This window comes from Falco peregrinus, chromosome 3, assembly GCF_023634155.1.
Source record: "Falco peregrinus isolate bFalPer1 chromosome 3, bFalPer1.pri, whole genome shotgun sequence".
NCBI lineage: Eukaryota > Metazoa > Chordata > Aves > Falconiformes > Falconidae > Falco > Falco peregrinus.
The window spans coordinates 47,613,163-47,632,442 of NC_073723.1; positions in this window are offsets into that span (position 1 = coordinate 47,613,163).

Here is a 19,280-nt window from a genome sequence, read left to right on the forward strand (position 1 = left end):
TAGAACTGGCAGGCAGCCTCTGTGCCAGCAAGGTCCAGTCAGTGTTCACAGTATGTTTTACCATGCCTAAAATTGTGCTCTGGCACCAACAGTGATTGCACATACCACTAAAAACTTTCACACTCCAGAGCAGCATGGTTGCATGCGGACTGCCCGTTGAGAAGTGTCCTGGGATTGTGCAGACTGCTGAACTATGCCTGGGGAATTGTTCGGGACAAAGTTGGTTTGCTTCAGCCAAAAACACACCGAGGATCATGCTGTAGTACTGATCGGCAAGCTGTGGAGTTCGGGATCATTCTGGACTGCGTAACTGGCTTGTATGAACATAGGCAACATACACCAGAGGAGCTGCACATGGATGCTTTGAAAATGATCGTATGTGATCTAACCAGATACCAGTGTGGAGTACTTGGCAGTAATTTGGAAAGAGAAGTGTCTGTTGCGATGCTTTGCAGGGCATTTTGGGGAAGGAACAATCCAGAGGAGCAGGGATTCTTCATTTCTTGCAAAGTATGTGTGTGAGAGAGAAAATGGGCATTTGCAATTGTCAGTGATGCTGATGTTTTCCCATGTTTGATGACACTGTCTTTGCAACAACCTGGATGGCCCAAGTGGCAGGCTTGTCTGAGGAAAGCAGTGTTGTGTCTAGTTGCTGTTTCACGTGACGAAATGCTGGACTAGCTGATTCCTGTGGCCAGTTTAGGAACTTCGCTGCACCAAAAATAGTCTTTTCAAGTACACTGGTTATGAAAACATCAAAACTGCAGTTTACTGTGGGTTATGTTAAGGCACACAAAGGGCAAAAGCACAAGTATCGTGATACTTGGACAACAAAGGAAATTGCAGAAGTTGAGCAAATATGATAACAGTAGCTGGCTCGTTGAAAATGATTGTATCCTTTGGGAAGCCTGAAGGACTGTTGTTGGCTAATATCTACTCTATGGTATCATGAGGATCTCAAGCTTACATTTCTCCCATTTAAGCTATCACTGCAGTATGGCATAAGGGCTGGGTCACCAGCAGTCGTCTTCCAGGCTCTGAGTGCTGCCGTGTTATACCGGTGTGTTCTGGTTTCAGCTAGGTTAGAGTTGGGGTTTTGGGTTGGTTGGTTTTTTGTGTTTTTTTTTTTTCTTTTTTCTTCTCAGTAGCTGAGAATTGTTTTGAATTTAGTACGACAGTAATACACGCTCATGGTTTTAGTTGTTGCTGGGTAGTGTTTACACTAAGTCAAGGATTCTTCAGTTTCTCAGGCCCTGCCAGCCAGAGGGCTGGAGGGGCACAAGGAATTGGGAGGGGACACAGCCAGGACAGCTGGCCCCAACTGGCCGAAGGGATATTCCATACTGTTGAATTTCATGTTCAGTATGTAAACTGGGGGGAAAGATGGCTGGGGCCTGCTGATCGCTGCTCGGGGACAGGCTGGGCATCGGTCAGTGCGTGGTGAGCGATTGTATTGTGCATCACTTGGTTTTTTCCCTTCCCTTTGGATGTTATCCCTCTCTGCCTCTCTCTCCGTTATTCCAGTTATTATTATTAATTTTATTTCAATTATTAAATTGTTCTTATCTCAACGCTCAAATTTTACCTTTTTTCCTGATTCTCCTCCCCACTCCACTGGGGTGGGGTGAGCGAGTGAGCAGCTGCGTGGTATTTAGTTGCTGGCTGGGGTTAAACCACAACATGGTATCACACCAAAGACTTGACCCGTGCTTGGACTTTGAGAAGGCTTCCACTGGTTACCAACACTGATCCCAGCGGCAGCCTCCAGTCTCATCTCTGACCAGGGTTTGGCTCTTTCTGAGCTATAGAAGCTGCCCCAGGGTCAGCGTTTTTGCAGGTTTCCTTATGAAGAGCAGTGTGATAAGTAACAAGCGTAACGCTGCATGCAAAAACTAAACAGCCTGCAGTGGCATCCTGCTCCTCAGGGATGTAAACCCAGTTTATGGCTCCCTTTTGTCTGTTGGATCAGCGCCTCACATATACTGTGGTCTACGCCTTGTTTTTATTTTCTTCTTTCAGGTAGTCATGTTGTCCGTGTGCTGCTCTTAAACGCAAGCTAAAATTGTTAAAAATACTGTAAGTTCAGTTCAAGTCCTGCATGCCTAAGAGCCATTTGCATGTTTGTTTCTTTGTACAGTAGTAACTGTCTTGAGTCGACTTCTTTGCATCCGTTGGCACACGGGCATCTTGCACGCTGGTCTAATGTTTGAGGGCTTTTCAGTCATGGTCTCCAACTCCAAAGGTCAGTTCGTTTGTAGTGCTTAAATAATTAAACAATGTTTTTCAGGCTGACGCTGCACAGCACTGTTTTAACTTCATCTGGACCCTGATTCAGTTGCTTTAAGGGCATTCTAGGAGTCTTCATCAGCCATCATCCCTTTCTCGTTCCCAGGGAAAGGGCTGAACTCCCACTGCAGAGGATGGAAGTTTGACCTGGCACCACCAGTGGGTACCGAAGCAGTGAAAGCACAGTCAGGCAGCGGGGACAGGGCTATGGGACTGCTTTGCAATAGTGTCAGATAGAGTGGGTGCCTGTCACCTCTACTGTGGGCACAGATTTGGTGACCCTTTGCTCGACACACATCTTCAGTAAAATGACTCCAAATTGAAGGAATTCTTCCAAGTGGTATGATCTAAATGAAAAGCACAAGAAGCACAGTGCTAATCTACAGTAATTCTGTAAGGACAGTGGACTGACATGAAACTACACAGATTTGGCTTTTACATTTTAAAGCCACACATTTTTTTCCCAAAGGGGTATACTTGTAGAGTTAAGAATGCATCAGGTTTGCACTTCTCTTGTCTGAACTTCATGCAGGCTGGGTGGGTCTGGTGTCTTTGTATTTGCAGAAAGCAAATCATAGAATCGTTTAGATCAGAAAAGACCTTTAAGATCAAGTTCAGCCATTAGCTCGGGACTGCCGAGTCCACCATTAAACCATGTCCCTAAGCACCGCATCTGCACGTTCAATGCTGCCAGGGATGGTGATTCCATCACCTCCCTGGACATCTTGTTCCAATGCTTGACCACCCTTCCTGTGCACACTGTATTTCTGCAAGGGGATAGTATTCAACTGAAATAAATAAAGAGGATCAAAAACATGTGAACTCTGTAAAAAAGGAAAGGCAAGTGTTTTAACCTGCTTTCCGTAGTTTTCTGAAATCTTAGTACCTGAATCTGTTGGAAATATTTGCATCGACAGCAAAGGTTTTCAATTACTTTTAGCAAAAGAGAAGTATCTCATGTATGTAATGTGTAAAAACACCGATCTGCTTGCTCTTCTGATGAGACCCTAATCTTCTCTTACAGCAGTAGTTTGACGCAGGTGTAACCATGGCTTTTGGAACTGAAATTGCACTCTGTCCTGATAGTTTTGTTGCTCTAAATCTATGTATGCCAAAATAACTTTTAGCACTGGCACTTGGATGTCCCGTACTAAGGACTTTGCGGGGGGGAGCAGAGGCCACCAGAGGGCTCTGTCCTTTCACGAATGCCCTGAAGAGCCAGAAAGATTTCGGGGACTGTGAATTCACAGGCTTGTTTCATTTTATTACCGAGGAAAGTCTTACACTGGTTTTTCTCAGTTGTGTCGCATGTTTTCAGTCGAGGCAGCCACAGGGCTGATCCAGAGGGCTGCACTGAATTGCTGCTATGCAACTGGACAGCTTGTTATTTCTAATGCATGTTTTCTCTTGTGTTTTTGATTTGATTTAATATTGCAGTAAAAGTGCACATTTTGTATGGAGGGTTTAAGCTACCAGCGATGTAACTTCTGTTAAGTAACTCTTTTCAAGCTCCTTGAATTTTATCCCATGAATTCACACACATCTGTAACTAGAGCTTGAAAGTCATGATGTGAACTTCCCATGAAGATGTCTGTGTGCAAGTTCATTTCCTAGAAGTTTTGCTTCTGTAAATCATAAGATAAGGTCAATTTTGACAAATGTACATCCAGGCTTTGTGTGCTTTTAAGTACATAACCACTCCACCTGCCACTTCAAGTTAATTCTCACATCTGATATTGGCAGAGGAGCAACTCCTCCACTTCCATCATCTCAACTTCTATGTTTCAGTCTCATGGAAATAATATCTTTATTCTCAACCACCATAAATGTGACTTGATGAACCTCTGTAAAGCCTCACCCCTTTTTTTTGGCTTTTTTCTTCAAAAGTAGGAGTTCCCCCATGAAACAAATTTTTACCAGTTTAACAAATTAAAAAAAGCCTATTCTGTTGCTTAAGCAACTGAAACAGCCCATCTTACTACCACTAACATACCAAAGCCTGGTTCTCTAGCTAATACAAATTGCCATATATTTTGATATCATTTGAACTTCCTTCCAGCTAGCAAAAAATAGGCCTCTGTTCTGGCCTTTCTTGCACATGAGATCTATCATACTTACCTTTATCTGGAAATGTTCTGTCTTGCAGCAGCGTATTGGGGCCTCTCGCAGCAGCTCCATCAGACCTTTCTAGGCTCTTTCAGACCACTGTGCCAGCAAGAACAGAGAGCGCACTGATATTTTGTCAGCTACTTGCTACTAAAATTGTTTGGAGTGTTTTCTTATTTCTCTCACTGGCATTGTTGTCCATTTGTGTCCTTGTGTGAGAAATGTGTGCATATTTCACATGGAGAAAAAAAAAAAAGAAAGTAATTTTCTCTTTCAGCCTTTTACAGGAATCTTGCAGTGCTTTCCTCCACAGCTGTCTCCCAGTACTGTATTAATAACTTAAAAATGTAATATTATTGCTTTCTTTGCACCTTTTTTTGCACCACATGGACTTCTAGTGACTGTGACCTTCCTTTCTGTGGAACAGACAAAAAGAAAAGGTCCATGTACCCCATGCTCCAGCTGCACAGACAATGCAAGTGTCTGCTGCTCTCCACCTCTGCAGACTTGCTTAGTCAAACCTGAGGCAAGATGAAAGAGAGGAGTTTTGGAGAACATCCGTTTGCTGCAATCCAAACTTCAGTCTTCCGCTGCAGTGATTGTTGCTGTCATGGTGAAAGTTAACATAAATGGGTCCTTGTCTGCCAGAGGTGTGGTATGGATACCAAAAAGTCTAACAACAAGAACAACAATAAAAAAAAGCTGGAGAAAAATAGGCATCCTAATTTTGAAGAGACAGCTGACAGTGAGGAGAGTAGATTGGGACTTTAAAGGGTTTACATTTGTGTCCAAATATAATGCTAATTTGGGAGTTGTCATTTGTGTGTGCAAGTCATTCCTTCTGTTAATTATATCTAGCTGCATATTTAAGTAAAATACGTTAAAATAATATGCAAACTAAGTCTCCTAGCTACTTTGGGAGATGAAAGAGGATTGAAAGAAGAAAGCTAGTGTTATGCTTAAAAAAAAAATAAAAGGGCATTTTTCTATTTGGACAGCCATCCTCAGTATAAATTGAAAGGCCGTGCATCATGATTTTTTTCTTGGTATGTGTTCATCACAGGCACTTTCTGCAGTGCTGACTGTCTGAATCAGGACTAGGCTGAGTTTTGCTGTGCATCTGTCCTCTGACTGTGGGGTGGGCTGGAGGTGATGGTTCATTGTTCTACGTACTGATTGGGGTCATTAGAGAAAAATCCTTATTGAGTAACAAGACTCTGGATTTCTGTTTCCGTGTCTAACATTTTCACCTGCAGAAATTTTATTAGGACAAACAAAATCCTACGTAAATAATCCCAGTGAGGAGCCTGTTAGGATGATACCTCCTGCTGCCTCCAGTTTGGCACTGTTTCTGTTGGGAAGAGGGGAGCAATTTTCCTCAGGCCAGATCTGCTGAGTCACGAAAAAGGAAAATAAGAAGAGCTACTACCCATTTTTGAAACCTCATATGTGAGATTCAGCCTTCTTAATAAAATTGCAGTTAAGCGGGGACAAGTACATTAATAATTCCTAAATTCTATCATCCTGATCACTTGTGGGAACGTGATTTGAATTTCTGTGGCTTGAGTCACCTATCCAGGACACTGGGAGGAGAAGGAGAGAGACAGAGGAGGATCTAACTGGAAATGGAATTGAGATTACTTTATATCATAGAATCAGAAAATAGTTTGGGTTGGGAGGGACCTTTAAAGGCCATCTAGTACAACCCCCCCTGCAATGAGCAGGGCATCATCTTCAACTTGATCAGGTTGCTCAGAGCCCTGTCCAAGCTGACCTTGATGATTTCCTGGGATGGGGCACCTACCATCTCTCTGGGCAACCTGTTCCAGTGTTTTACCACCCTCATTGTAAAAAAATTCTTAATCTCTTTCAGTTGAAAACCATTCCTATCTGTCCTATAACTACAGGTCCTACTGAAAACTGTCCCCATCTTTCTTATAAGCTCCCTCTAAGCACTGAAAGGTCTCCCTGGAGCCTTCTCCAGACTAAACAACCCCAGCTCTCTCAGCCTGTCCTCAGAGGAGAGGTGTTCCACCCGTCTGACCATTTTTGTAGCTCTCCCCTGGACCCGCTCCCACAAGTCCATGTCTTTCCTGTATTGAGGGCTCCAGAGCTGGATGCAGCACTCCAGGTGGGGTCTGCCAGAGCATAGCAGAGGGGGAGAAACCTCCCTCGACCTGCTGGCCACCACACTTCTTTTGATGCAGCCCAGCATATGGTTGGCTTTCTGAGCTGCAAGCGTACTTTGTCAGGCTCACGTCCAGTTTTTCATCCACCAGTACCCTCAAGTTCTCTGCAGGGCTGCTTTCAATCCCCTCATTCCCCAGCCTGTATTGATACTGGGGGTTGCCCAGGTGCAGGACCTTGCCCTTGGCCTTGTTGAACTTCAGGAGGTTCACATGGGCCCACTTCAGGCTGTCCAGGTCCCTCTGGATGGCATCCTGTCCCTCAGGCATGTCAACTGCACCACTCAGCTTGGTGTCATCTGCAAACTTGCTGAGGGTGCACTCGATCCCACTGTCTATGTCATTGATGAAGATATTAAACAGTGCTGGTCCCAGTATGGACCCCTGAGGGACACTACTAGTCAATGATCTCCATCTGGATGTTAGGCTGTTGACTATTATCTGGATGTGACCATCCAACCAATTCCTCATCGACCATCCATCAAATCCATATGTTTCAAATTTAGAGAGAAGGATGTTGTGGGGCACTATGTCAAAGCCCTTATGGAAGTCTAGGTAACTGACATCTGTAGCTCTTTCCTTGTCCACTGATGTAGTCAATCCATTGTGGATCACTCAGAACAAATATTTAGACTGCAAATTTCATATCAAAATGAAGTAAAAAATCATTATGATGACATTGACAGCCAAGAAGAAAATTGCTATCATTGGTATTTTGTAAAACTTACTTTTAAGCCAAACCATAAAAATGGCATAGCTGAACTACTTAGGTTTTGGTTTAGTTTGAGGGTTTTTTTTCACTTGACGTAACATAATTAACACAGAAATTAATTAAAAATACAAAGTTCATTCTTGTATGCTTTAATATTTCAGTATCATCTTGTAAATACATAATAGATAAAGCACAGGGAGTTTGCTTGAAATTATAATGAACAACTAATGTTTCAAAGATGTTGTCAGCATTAGAGAACCCACTCATCTGTACTTGTCTGCCCTGCCCCAGTTTGTGAGTGACCCTATCGAAAAATGGAATAAATAATATAAAATAAAGATTTTTCTGGATCAGCAGTGCAGTTTTTGCAGCATCTCTAGAAATGGAAAGATCTTAAATTTCACTGTATGAAATACTGAAGAATTACAGATTATGCCTATGTCTTCCTTTTTTCAGCCATTGAAAGGCTTGGGGTTTTCTTTACCTTTTCAAAGGCAAAGATATGAACAATATTACAAATACCGTACTCTGTTCCACACTTCTGCCTTCAAGAGGTATGGAATAAAAAATGGGCAAGGGACTACCTGGGATCAATGTGCTCATATGCTGCTTGTTTTAAGTAGTTCATTGTAGTAATCCTTTAAAATGTAAAATCCTTTAAAAATCAAAAAAATTGGCTGTCTTGCCAGTAAGTCATTTAAAACATAGAAACTGGGCATCTTGGTGCTGGCAATCTTCTGCCCAGACATTAAGGACAGAGACACTTGAGCTTCTGCTGTGTCACCATTATGGTGCACTGGGCTACGGAGTGGATGGAACATCTGAGGCTTTCGGGATGATGGATTATGTCCATTTCCCACTGCCTCAGTACAGCCATTTTCCCTAAAAAATTTGGAAGACTAGTGAAAAGGCCTAACTATTGCATTAGGGAGATACTCAGGTAATCCGCAGTGTAAGAACATGAGGTGGGCTCAGACCCCATTTCCTCCTTGCACCCTCAGTGGAAACCATTGCTGTTTATGCAGGTGACAGTAGCTTTGTCTCGGGAGTTTTTTCATGTCTTTCTGACTCTCCAAAGCATTTTATGACGGGGGCTGATTTAAGTCGAGACTGTGATATTCAGCTGATTGCTACAGTGGAAGGGTTGTGAGTCTTTAGTGAGAACTGCAAATAGTTGAGCCCTTTGAAAACCCTTCTAGGGTGGATTCCCACAGAAGTCCCTCAAAAGAAAATTCAGGATGGGAATTTAAAGGAAAGCTTAATTGTGAAGTTCCAGTATTTGTCTCAGTTAGGACTGGCAAGAGTCATTTTTGAGCTTCCCCTCATGTGGATGGTAGAATAGGTATATTTCTGAGCATTTTAGTCAATAAAGCTGTTAGACATCTGAAACTTCAGACTCAATGCTGCTTTTCTATTCTCTCTTAGAGCCCTTGGGGACTCCAGATACTTTGCACATAAAAAGGCAGGGGAACAAATCTGTGGAACAATTTCTATGATGGAGAAAGTAAATTTGAAGACAAAAGCCGTTTTCAGTTTCTCTCTTGTTGTGAGGTATTAAATGATTTATATCTGGTATAAAAATCAAAACCTTTCCAAATTGCCACTTTTCTTCTAAGTTCATGATACAAACGTGCATGCTAGTAAGCAGAAAGTTGTGCTGGGCGAGGATTAACTCAGAATGGATTGGGCTGATGTTAAGTGAACTTAAACAGTCTCAGCTCCTTCCTCCTGTGCTATAGACAGTAGAAGTGCAGGCAGGAGCACATTTACCTGGAAGTACAGTGTGTCCTCCACTTTGCACTGAAAGTACTAAATTACAGGGAATTAGCAGCAATTCCTCTTTGCGGATATATGCCTGGTGTCTGGAACTGACTTGGTTGTGTGCTCAGAGAGCAATTGGCCCTCCCCTGCCTGCATTTTAATTTAGAAAATTTTGGATTACATTTAGAAAATTCCTTTTAGAGCACAATATAATGGGAAATTTAAAAATAAGCATGAATTTTTGCTTATATCAACCTTATTAAGCTCATTGCTGTGCCCTGGCAATGAGGTTAAGCTTTACCTACATTTTTACTGTTGCAATTCATACTTTTTGAGAGTGCTAAGGTATCACAGTCACTCAATAAGTGCTAAAAAGAACTGTCAAAAACCCGATGTTCCAATGATTGCCTTTTTTTTCTTGTGAGGTGAAAGAATGATCCTTTTTACAAAAAAGCAAGCTTGTGGCGGACATCGTAATACGAGCCACTAACACTGTCTCATTGCAAAAAAGGCAAAACACATGCCATGTGTATCACGGCCAGTAGATCAAGGGAAATTATTACTGCCCTTGGTGACAGTGAGACTGTGCCCAAACACGTCGCCCAGGATTGCCCCCCACCTTCTTGCAAGAAAGCTGTGGAGAAGCTGGAGAGTCTCCAGCAGGAGACTAAGGTCAGGGTTCTGGAGCACACAATGTACCAGCTGGGGTCATTTAGCATGTTCTCCAGGCTCAGGGGCAATTTTTTAGCAGTTTGAAGCACAGTTACAAAGATATCAGAGTTATACTCTTCTTGGCAGTGGTAGATGGTGTAGCAAAGGACATTTGCAAAAACTTCTTCACCATGAGGGTAGCATGTGCTGGGAGAGGTTGTGCAGTCTCCAGGCTTGGAGGTTTTCAAGATCTGGCTAGACAAAGCCACAACCAACCAGATGTAGAGCTGGTGACAATGGTGCTTGAGCAACCTCCTAAGAGGTTGGCCTGGCAACCTTCAGAAATCCCTTCCTCCAAACATTTCTGGAGCATGTGAGATTACGCGTAAGAAGTTCCAACTAGCTGTGGGAGAAGCCCTCTGGCAGGGCTTTTGGATCCTTTAGTATTATAGAAGGTTTCACATGGTTAGAGCACAGGTCTCACTGCCTTTAAAGCCACGAGCATTCAGCATTTCTGCAAATCATGGGTCAGGTCAGCAGAGGATGGCTGTGGAAGTAGACATGTGTAGCTTAATGCAAGGCAAAAAGAAGTCTGAATTAAAAAACTTCACAGGAGATTGAATTCCAGGATTTTTTAGTGATTTTTCATTGGATTACTATTTGCCTTGTTTGCTGGTTTGTTTGGTTTTTTTTTAAATGCAAATTTCTCATCAGTTATTTAAACAGTGCCTGTAGTTCAGAAGAATGTGAGGAGCAGTATATACAAACTTCAGGCCTTTCACAGAAATAGGCCCTTTACCGACAGCCTCTGTATAACTGACCTACTTCCATGAACTGTAGCTAAGCCAAGACAAGCAGAGCAAACAAATTAGTGAGAAAGAAGAACAGGCAAAACTGGGACTACTTCCAAATTCAGCTGTTTCTTAGCGGAAAAGAATGGAATTTAACAGACCTTTTTGTGCTGTGTGGAGTACACGTCCCCAGCAGAATAGCTGCAGTTGTTCAGACACAGGTGTAAGAAGGAAATGTGGTTTGTCCCTGCAGCTGAGAGGCTGCAAGGCTTACTTTTATTGGGGTATTCACTTTGTTTATTCTTTCTCCATTTCTGTGAGGCAGATGTAACGGAGAAAACTTTCAGGAAAATGCTCTCAGAAATACTCCCAAAGGCCTACGCCTAGTCACTTAGAGGAAAGGATGGCTTCAGACCTCTCCTTTTCCTTTTGCTCGTTACACCTCCTTCCCTCTGTCCCTCACCCTGACCTTGGCAGCAGGTGCTGCTCTGCTGCGGATTCAGCTGTTACTGCCACAGCAGACCAAACCCCTCTGACCACATCGGCTGCTGCTGACCCCTGCCTCCTTGCTGCCTCAAGCACTCACCTGACCCTGTTGCTCTAAGGCAACACAACAACTCACCTGGCAAAAAATAGGGAAATGTTTCAGGTCAGGGCCAGGCAGTCACTTAGAAGAAGGATGCAGAAGGCAGCAGCTGAATTTCTCTTGCTTGCCACAAAACTGCCGACATGATTCTGACCCACTGTCACTTTGTGCTCTAGCCCCTGAAATACAACTGTACGATCATATTCTTTTTTCTATTTCCAGTAGAAGTGGAGAAGCAATGTATAGCTCTTCTAGCACCTATATTATGCCAGTCTTGGAAAATGTTTCACCTTCATATTGCTTGACAGAAGAGTTCAACATATTAACAATTAGGAAATTACCATAGGTCATCTTTATAGCTTCATGACTAGTCTCATCAAAAGACTTATGAAAGATGCTTGTGTGAGGAGGCTTCTGCAACCCTCATAGGGTGCTGCTCTTGACAAAGCCCAGGCCTCCTCTCTGCTCCTTGAAGATGTTGTTCTGTTGTTTCAAGTTTTGGGTTGTGATTTGGCAGCATCACTGTCCAGAGGATCAGAGAAGGGAGCTAGGATTGCCTGTCTCAGTCCCAGCTGTAACATTGATATCCTGGGTACTGATTAAATGTTAAGTTCTGACTTTGACAGAGAAATCAAAACTTGAGTGCCACTGGCTGCCCCAGTTAGGGTGCCCACATTTTGTCAGAATATTTTAGACATTTTACTATTGCTGATGTGTTCAAATCCTTATCCCTCCGTCCTGTGACAGTCAAATTTAAGCGCTAGTTTTAAATCCATCCATATACTGTCAGCGTGCAGAGTACCAATGCCTCCAATTCCTTACATCTAGATCGGTCCAAAAAGGAACTTTACCATTGGACAGCTAGCCAGCAAAGAGATCATTAAAACAGAGTATGTATGATGTCCAAGATTTTTTAGTTTCTGATTAGGGTGTACAAAGGTGTCCACTGTATTTTCCCAATCATCTCATTTCTCACCAAGCAGTGTTAAAAATCAAGCCTCTTCTCCTCCCCTTTCGCAACAGCTAATGGTTTCTTTAGCCAGGAATGACAGCTGCCTCTCCTGTTGCAACAGCAATGCAAATCTCTGACTGGCCCCTTCTAGGTTCTCAGGATATTGTTCCACCTGTTCAGATTGGTAACTGTTCCACGCTCTTCTCCATCTGCCTCAGATCTGTGCCCACACTGGGGCTTAAGCAAGAAAGGCAAAATGTGAGCAATAACAGCTGAAACAGCTCATCTTCTTTTGTAAGGTAAGACCAAAAATAAATAAATAAAAATTAAAAAATGGAAGACATAGAAGAGTAAGAAATTAAGAAACGGTTTATAAAGTGACAAAACTCTTCTAATAATCACTGTAATAAAGGCAATAAAGTTTCAGAAATTCACAGGTCAATAGTTTTAAAAGTGATGCAGCTCCATTTCTAGTTATATACTTACTTGCATTATTAAAAATACCAATATATTATGTTTCCTGAGATACAGTAATCATTAACTTCTAGGCATCAGTTACGTGCATTGTCTGGAGATATAAAATGCTTTCAAATTAATAAGATGAATTTGATGTAATAAATTGCAGAGAATCTACCCCCAAAAAAGAACTGGTGCCTCACCGTTGGCACTGGTGAGGTCGCACCTCGAACACTGGCTTCAGTTTTGGGCCACTCACTACAAGATAGACATTGAGGGGCTGGAGCGTGTCCAGAGACGGGCAGCGAAGCTGGTGGAGGGGCTGGAGCACAAGGCTTATGAGGAGCGGCCGAGGGAACTGGGGGTGTTTAGCCTGGAGAAAAGGAGGCTCAGGGGGACCTTAATCTCTACAGCTGCCTGGAAGGAGGTTGGAGCGAGGTGGGTGTTAGTCTCTTCTCCCAGATAAGAAGTGACAGGACAAGAGGAAACGGCCTCAAGTTACACCAGGGGATGTTTAGATTGGATATTGGGGAAAATTTCTTCACTGAAAGGGTGGTCACATGTTGGAACAGGCTGTCCAGGGAGGTGGTGGAATCACCATCTCTGGAGGTATTAAAAAAATGCTTAGATGAGGTGCTTGGCGACATAGTTTAGTGATGAACTTGGATGTCCTGGGTTAGCAGTCGGTCTTGATTTCAAAGGTCTTTTCCAACCTAAATGATTCTACGATTCTAATTGCAGAGTCAGAGTCAGAAAACAGCAATGAAAATAAAATATCATTTTTTACATTTAAAAGAAATAAATAGAGGTTATACAAATGCATCATTGATTTACCTAAAATATAACATTTCTTCCAGTAATAACATAAAATGAGCAGACAGTGTGAATGTGTATGTTTGGAGTTGTGTTTAATTAAAGTATTTTTAATCATCAGGTTCATTCTGCCATCTGTCTGTGGGTTGTTGGGCTTCTCCCTGTAGAGAAGAGTTAGCTTTTTGTATGATTTAACTGTGACTCTCTGCCCCTGGAAAACATTGACTTGTAATCCTGGGCTGTGACTTCCTTGTATGAAAAGGAAATTGCACACCTGGATGGGCCTCCTATTAAACACTTCAGCATAGACCCTGGAAAAGTCTCTCTGGGGCTTGCCTCCCTTTTTTCTACTTATACCTTCAACACAGAACTCAGCTGAGGTATGTATCTGTTGCACCCAGCGGCACCAGGGCGGAGAACCCCGAGCAGCTGACCCACCACAGCAGTCCAGCTGTCCCATCACACCAGTCCAGCTGTCCCACCACGCCGGCACAGCAACATGCCGCAGTGTGGTGTTGCATGGATGTACTCGACTGGGCTCCACAGCAGTGGCGCACAGGTGTGGCAGTGCCCAAATCAACAAGCCCCACAACGGCAGCAATGCCCCTTTCAGACCCACACGTGCCTGGGAGCAAGGTGGGGGGGTGTTGAAGAGCCCCACCTGTGGTGCAAACCCTCCGCCCGCCATTCTTCCACTCTTCCACACAGTTGTGAGTCTGAAATCTGGAAGTACAATAATAGGAAGATTTTTTAAAACCTCCCTTGAAGTGCAATGTATGGTGACAGAAATAGTTTTGAAACAGGTAAAGGATAGGAATAAAAAATTAATGACTCTGATGAAAATATGAATACCATTGAAAATGTTCTTGATAGTGATTCCTAATTTCTTCTTTTTATTGTAAAAATTCTTCAATAAGTAGAAGTACACACCTCCTCCAATCCTTGCTATATGGCTGCATGACTGGTAAGTTATCAAGCTCTGCCACAGAGGGGAAGTAGAGTATCATTGTAAATCCACGGTGGTGAAAGCCACAGCTCTCACATTCTGATGGAGTTAAAGACTTGTCATTAAAGCTGAAATTCTGAACCTTTTCCTTCACCATTTTTTTTTTCATTTAAAGAAAGGAAATAAAATGTTTTATTTTCTGTATTTTAAACCTCCAGTTTTGCAGTATTTCTCTTTCCTTAGTATTTGTTATGAATGAGAGCAAACTACCTGGAAACAGGATGCTCACAGGCTGGTTCTCCTTTTGGACTGTAATCCACTGCTTGGCTTCAGAAAAACTTCCCTAGCCTTTGGCTGGGATATCAGGATTATAAGTTCAAATGAAGCACATTATTTTAGAAGGTACTGATTAACCATAAGCAGGTGCCTTTTCACTGAACTGGCTGATGGGGAATGCAGAAGTCTAATGTCAGTGGAACAGAAGCATCATTAATATCTAAGGAGCGTTATTTGTATAAGTCATTCGCATGAACAGGCTTACAAAAGTGACTTCATTATTGCATGATGGTTTTTATAGTCAGACCTTTGGGTAAGTATTTTCTCGAATAGTCATCTGCAGAGGTGAACGTGACCCAGACCAAGCTCTCTCCATGGAGAACTTCTTTTAAAAAAATGGCATTGGGGGAACGTGAGAATTCCTTTGGCTTGGGCCATGTGTAAAGGGGATGTAACAGTATCGGGTACTTGGCATGTGCAAGCTTGTTGCTTTTGCATTCTAATATTTGTGTGTGCACACTTCAGAGATACTGAGCATCATCAGGGAAGTTAACAGTCTGGAAGGCTGCAAAGTGCTTGTGTGGAGCTGTTTTGCCTTTTGTGAATAAGAGGAGACTACAAATGCATATACAGCAAAAGGGGTGAACAGTAAAAGTGAAAATTGCCGAAGTTATTTCAAGCAGTCTTTGCTACAAAGAAGCTTAATTTGGAAACTAGCTCCTGCTAACGCCATCAGATTTACTGATGCCATCAGATTACTACTCTTATTCTTTTAGAATTACGAGTGTTGCCTCTGTAGGGGCCATAGTGTGCTCTCAGATAAACATAACAAAATTAGTGCTGCAGCCCAAAGCAAATCTCATGTGGAAAACTATCCCCACTGAAGTGAGTGGGAGGGCTTGTTTTTTGCACAGATGTTAACATGGCAGGACATCGTCCTCTGATTCAGGCATGCTGCTTAGGGGTTTGCTAATAAGCAGCAAACGCTTTCTTTGAAACTTCTGTTTTATAATTTGTTGTCTGGTGAAGGCTAATGCAAAAAGCCTGAATGTTGATCTGAGTGAGGCATTAATTACTTTGTTGCTTTTTCCTGGCTCACAACAAATTTTGGAGAGCTTTGAGAGCCCAAGTAGCAAAAAATTCATCTTAAAAGAAAGAAAGGAGTTACAACACAGCATCTGCAGTAGTGAGCTGGCAAGATGGACTGTACTCCAGCCCTCGAGCCTCCTGGGCTGTACCACCTGTGTTCCTGGTTTGAGCTGGATTCCCCTCCCAGCCAGGCCACAGGACAGGGTCTGGTGGTAGAGCTGAGTACCTGATCAGGATTGAGATCTTCCATCTCAGATGCAAGAAGCAGGATCTGTTCCTGTAATCCCCACAGTAGCCTGAGTGATTTGTCCCTGTAGCATTCAGTGAAACCTATGGGCATCTTAGTTGCTGACCTGTAAGCCTCAGGGGTACTAAGTTAACCTTTTCTGCTCCCATTAACTGGCTCTCTTTCCACCACTGTAACAAATACATTTTCTCCATGTTGACACCTCACTCAAGGGTATTTCCCAGGCAGATGTGTATTTCTTTGGCTGGCTGCACTATAGCACTCATGTTGTGGCTCCCTTTGCATGTGGAAATTGGTCATCCATGGCAATGCAAAGCTCAGCAAAAGCTACTTTCCCTGCCAGGATGGGGTGCTCGGCACCAGCTCCGTGTATGGGAAGAACACTGGGGCCTGTGCCACTTGCATCACCAGCGCACATATCCACACCTGCACCCTGGCAAGCCCAGTCTGCCCATGCTGGCTCTCCAGTTACTTCCAGTAATCCCTAGGAATCCGTTTCATTTCTCCTGTAATACAGCTTGCCTGCTGCTGACAGCTGCATGTTGCCCACCTCCATGTTTCAGAAAAATTCTGTAGAATAAGGACTGCCTGCTAGAAGAGAAAGGGAAAAACTTTGATCCATATGCTTCAGAGAAGAATTATAGGAACCTTTGTGCCAGGAGATATGCCCTACTCAGCCAGAGAAAATTACTTTCAGCTTATTTACTTTCCTGGAGGGGAATGGATTAAGACAAGGAATCTCCATTCCAAAGCTTCTCTTCCTTTGTGAGGGTACAGAAGGAACCCCCTGAAAATACAGGTATTTACTATTGGAGAGGGTCCCAGAGGCACACCTAAAGATTTAATACCAGAAATGCTAAATGTTTTCATAATGACTGTTTGGAACTGAAAGGCAACTACAGTCTTCTGGAGTGATCAACACCCACTTCCTTCTTTATTTAGAAGCCTAATTGTAATAGTACACTGGATGCATAGTCCACCTAGAAGCCCACCTGTGACTACTAGTTCCCTGCTTTGGCACCAAGCTCAAATGACTTATTCTGCCTGACTTCTTTTTAGTGCCTGACATATATCCTGCAGAAAACCTGGAACTTATTTTATAATCACAAGACCAAAGGCCAGTCTTATGCAGAAAGAAAGTCCTGTCTTACTGACATCCTGCAACCTTCCATTATGGTGCCCACTTTGTGTGTGTGTGTGGGCAGCTTCATGGCACAGGCAAGAATAGTGGCCACCTTTCATTCCTTTTGTGCCATAATTTTCAAAATGCCATGAATTATTCCCCTTGGATGACTTTCCCCCCTCCTCACTTTCTGTGGAGTCAGAGATGTATCAGTGGGTTTGGAATTAACACTCTAGGCTTGTAACGTCTTCCTCTTTCTTGCTGCTTGACCAACCTCTCATCTTTTTCTTCAATTAAGAAAGATTGCTTTGCTGATGCAATTGTCCACTCAGCTGAACTGAAGCCAATCTCTCATCACTTCAGATCTCTTTGATTGCTTCCTGCCCAAACTCTAACGCAGAAGTTTGTACAAGAATTTGGAAAGTGATTACAAAATCCCACAAGCCTTCAGAAAGAGAAACTTGGTTTTGATTTTTACCCAGAAAACAGTTATGGTGAAGATTATTTTAATAGAAGAATTAAGTCATAGCAACATGATAGTTTTTGTTTTGTGGGTTTTTTTTCTGGGAGGGTGGTGGTTGTTTTGAAAGGAGAGCTTTTATTCAAGGGTCTCCAACACTTTATCTTCACTATTTTAGTCAGATTGTTTTAATTTTTCTTAAAGCCTCCGTCTAAGCAAGCTGTTAGCAGAATATTTGTGTAAAAATGGAATGTAAAATCAGCTCTTTGTACAGTACTGGAAATTGCATGCACTTCCTAAAGTAAAATTGCTACAAAGATAGGAGTTTTAAATAACTGTGCTTCCAACAAATACTGTATATCAGTGTTTATTAATCATTTCATGAAAATGTTAAAATACAGGTAATGTTTGTCTTGACTCTTCTTAGCTTCCTTATGCTTCTAAATCAAAGTTGGGAAAACTCTGTATTCCCATGTGTCAGTTATTGAGTCTCTGTTTCTCTTTCTCATCATCCATTTCTAGCAGAACAGGTCACAGATCATCTAGATCTCAGGTGGATCTCTTCCTAGTCAGGTGTGGCAAGTGGGCCTTACAACAGAGCAATGCAGAAATGCCATACCATGTGATACTGTGGCATCCCAGTTGGAAAGCAAAATCCTTGACATCTGATCTTCCTGCCATAAATAATTTTATTACCCCTCTTCAAATCAGACACATCAGAAAGGTGACTTCACCATTGTTACAAGGCAAAACAATGGTCCTGGGGCTGGAAAAAAAAAAGTTGAAGTTTTATATGTATTTGTTTACCACATAGAAGTATTAATAATTAGTATGACTTCGTTTCAGTATTACCTGTGACCTTTTCCCAGAGGCTGTATTAGTGCAGTGATTTTAAACAGACGCATTTGTGTATATGTTTGGCCAAGATGTCAAAATATTTGGAAGCTTCCTAGTATGCTCCAACAGTGGTACAACGCTGTACCTGCTCATGTTACATCTTGTAGCGCTCCAGCCCTCAAGCACTTCAGCATTTACTTTTCATTTATGAAACAATTTCAGAAGGCTGAGCAATAATTAGTAGTTTCTGCTCCATTGGTAGCACAGGTTTTGGTTCAATGTCAAGCAAAACCTGTCAAGTAATCAAACTGTTTCCTGGAAAGGTCAACATGCTCTCTATCCGTAAGAATAACTCTTTTCTATTTTCCATATTTACAAAGGAAAACCCTTGTACTTAGAAAGGGAAAACAGTGCAGTGAATTGTCCAGTTTAGCATACATAACTGGGAGCACTCCTGAGAACTACTTCCCTTAATATTTTTTTAGCTCCCCACAGCCCTTTTTAAGCAGTGTTATAAGCAACCATAGGGTTTGACAAAACACACTTTTACCTGCCCACTGTACCAGATATTCTATTTCACAAATAGAATTTCAGCTGGAATGATCGTTTCTCTGTCACTTGGAGTCACCAGTGAAGAACAGCACTGGGAGGACAAAAAAGGTATTTGCAATAAAATAATGGGGTTTTGTGGTTTTTTTTGGAAAAACAGCACAAAATTATCTCTGTCATTTTCATTGGTGCTATAGATTTTCAGCAAGGACTGAGGGTGTTTATTTTTCAGACCTGGGCTATCACCTTTTGCTTGGTTGGGAGGTTTTTGGAATTAGCTCACAGACTGTGGGTGACAAAGCTTTTCATGGAGCCGCCCCAGAGTTGTGCAGCTCCCTGCTACAATTTAGCTTCTCTTTTCTCCAGGCTGTCCTTGTTCTAAGGAACCTTTTCATTCCTGAAGTACTGATATTTTTTACTTGCTTATCTTTCTGTATTTTGGGGTATTTTTAA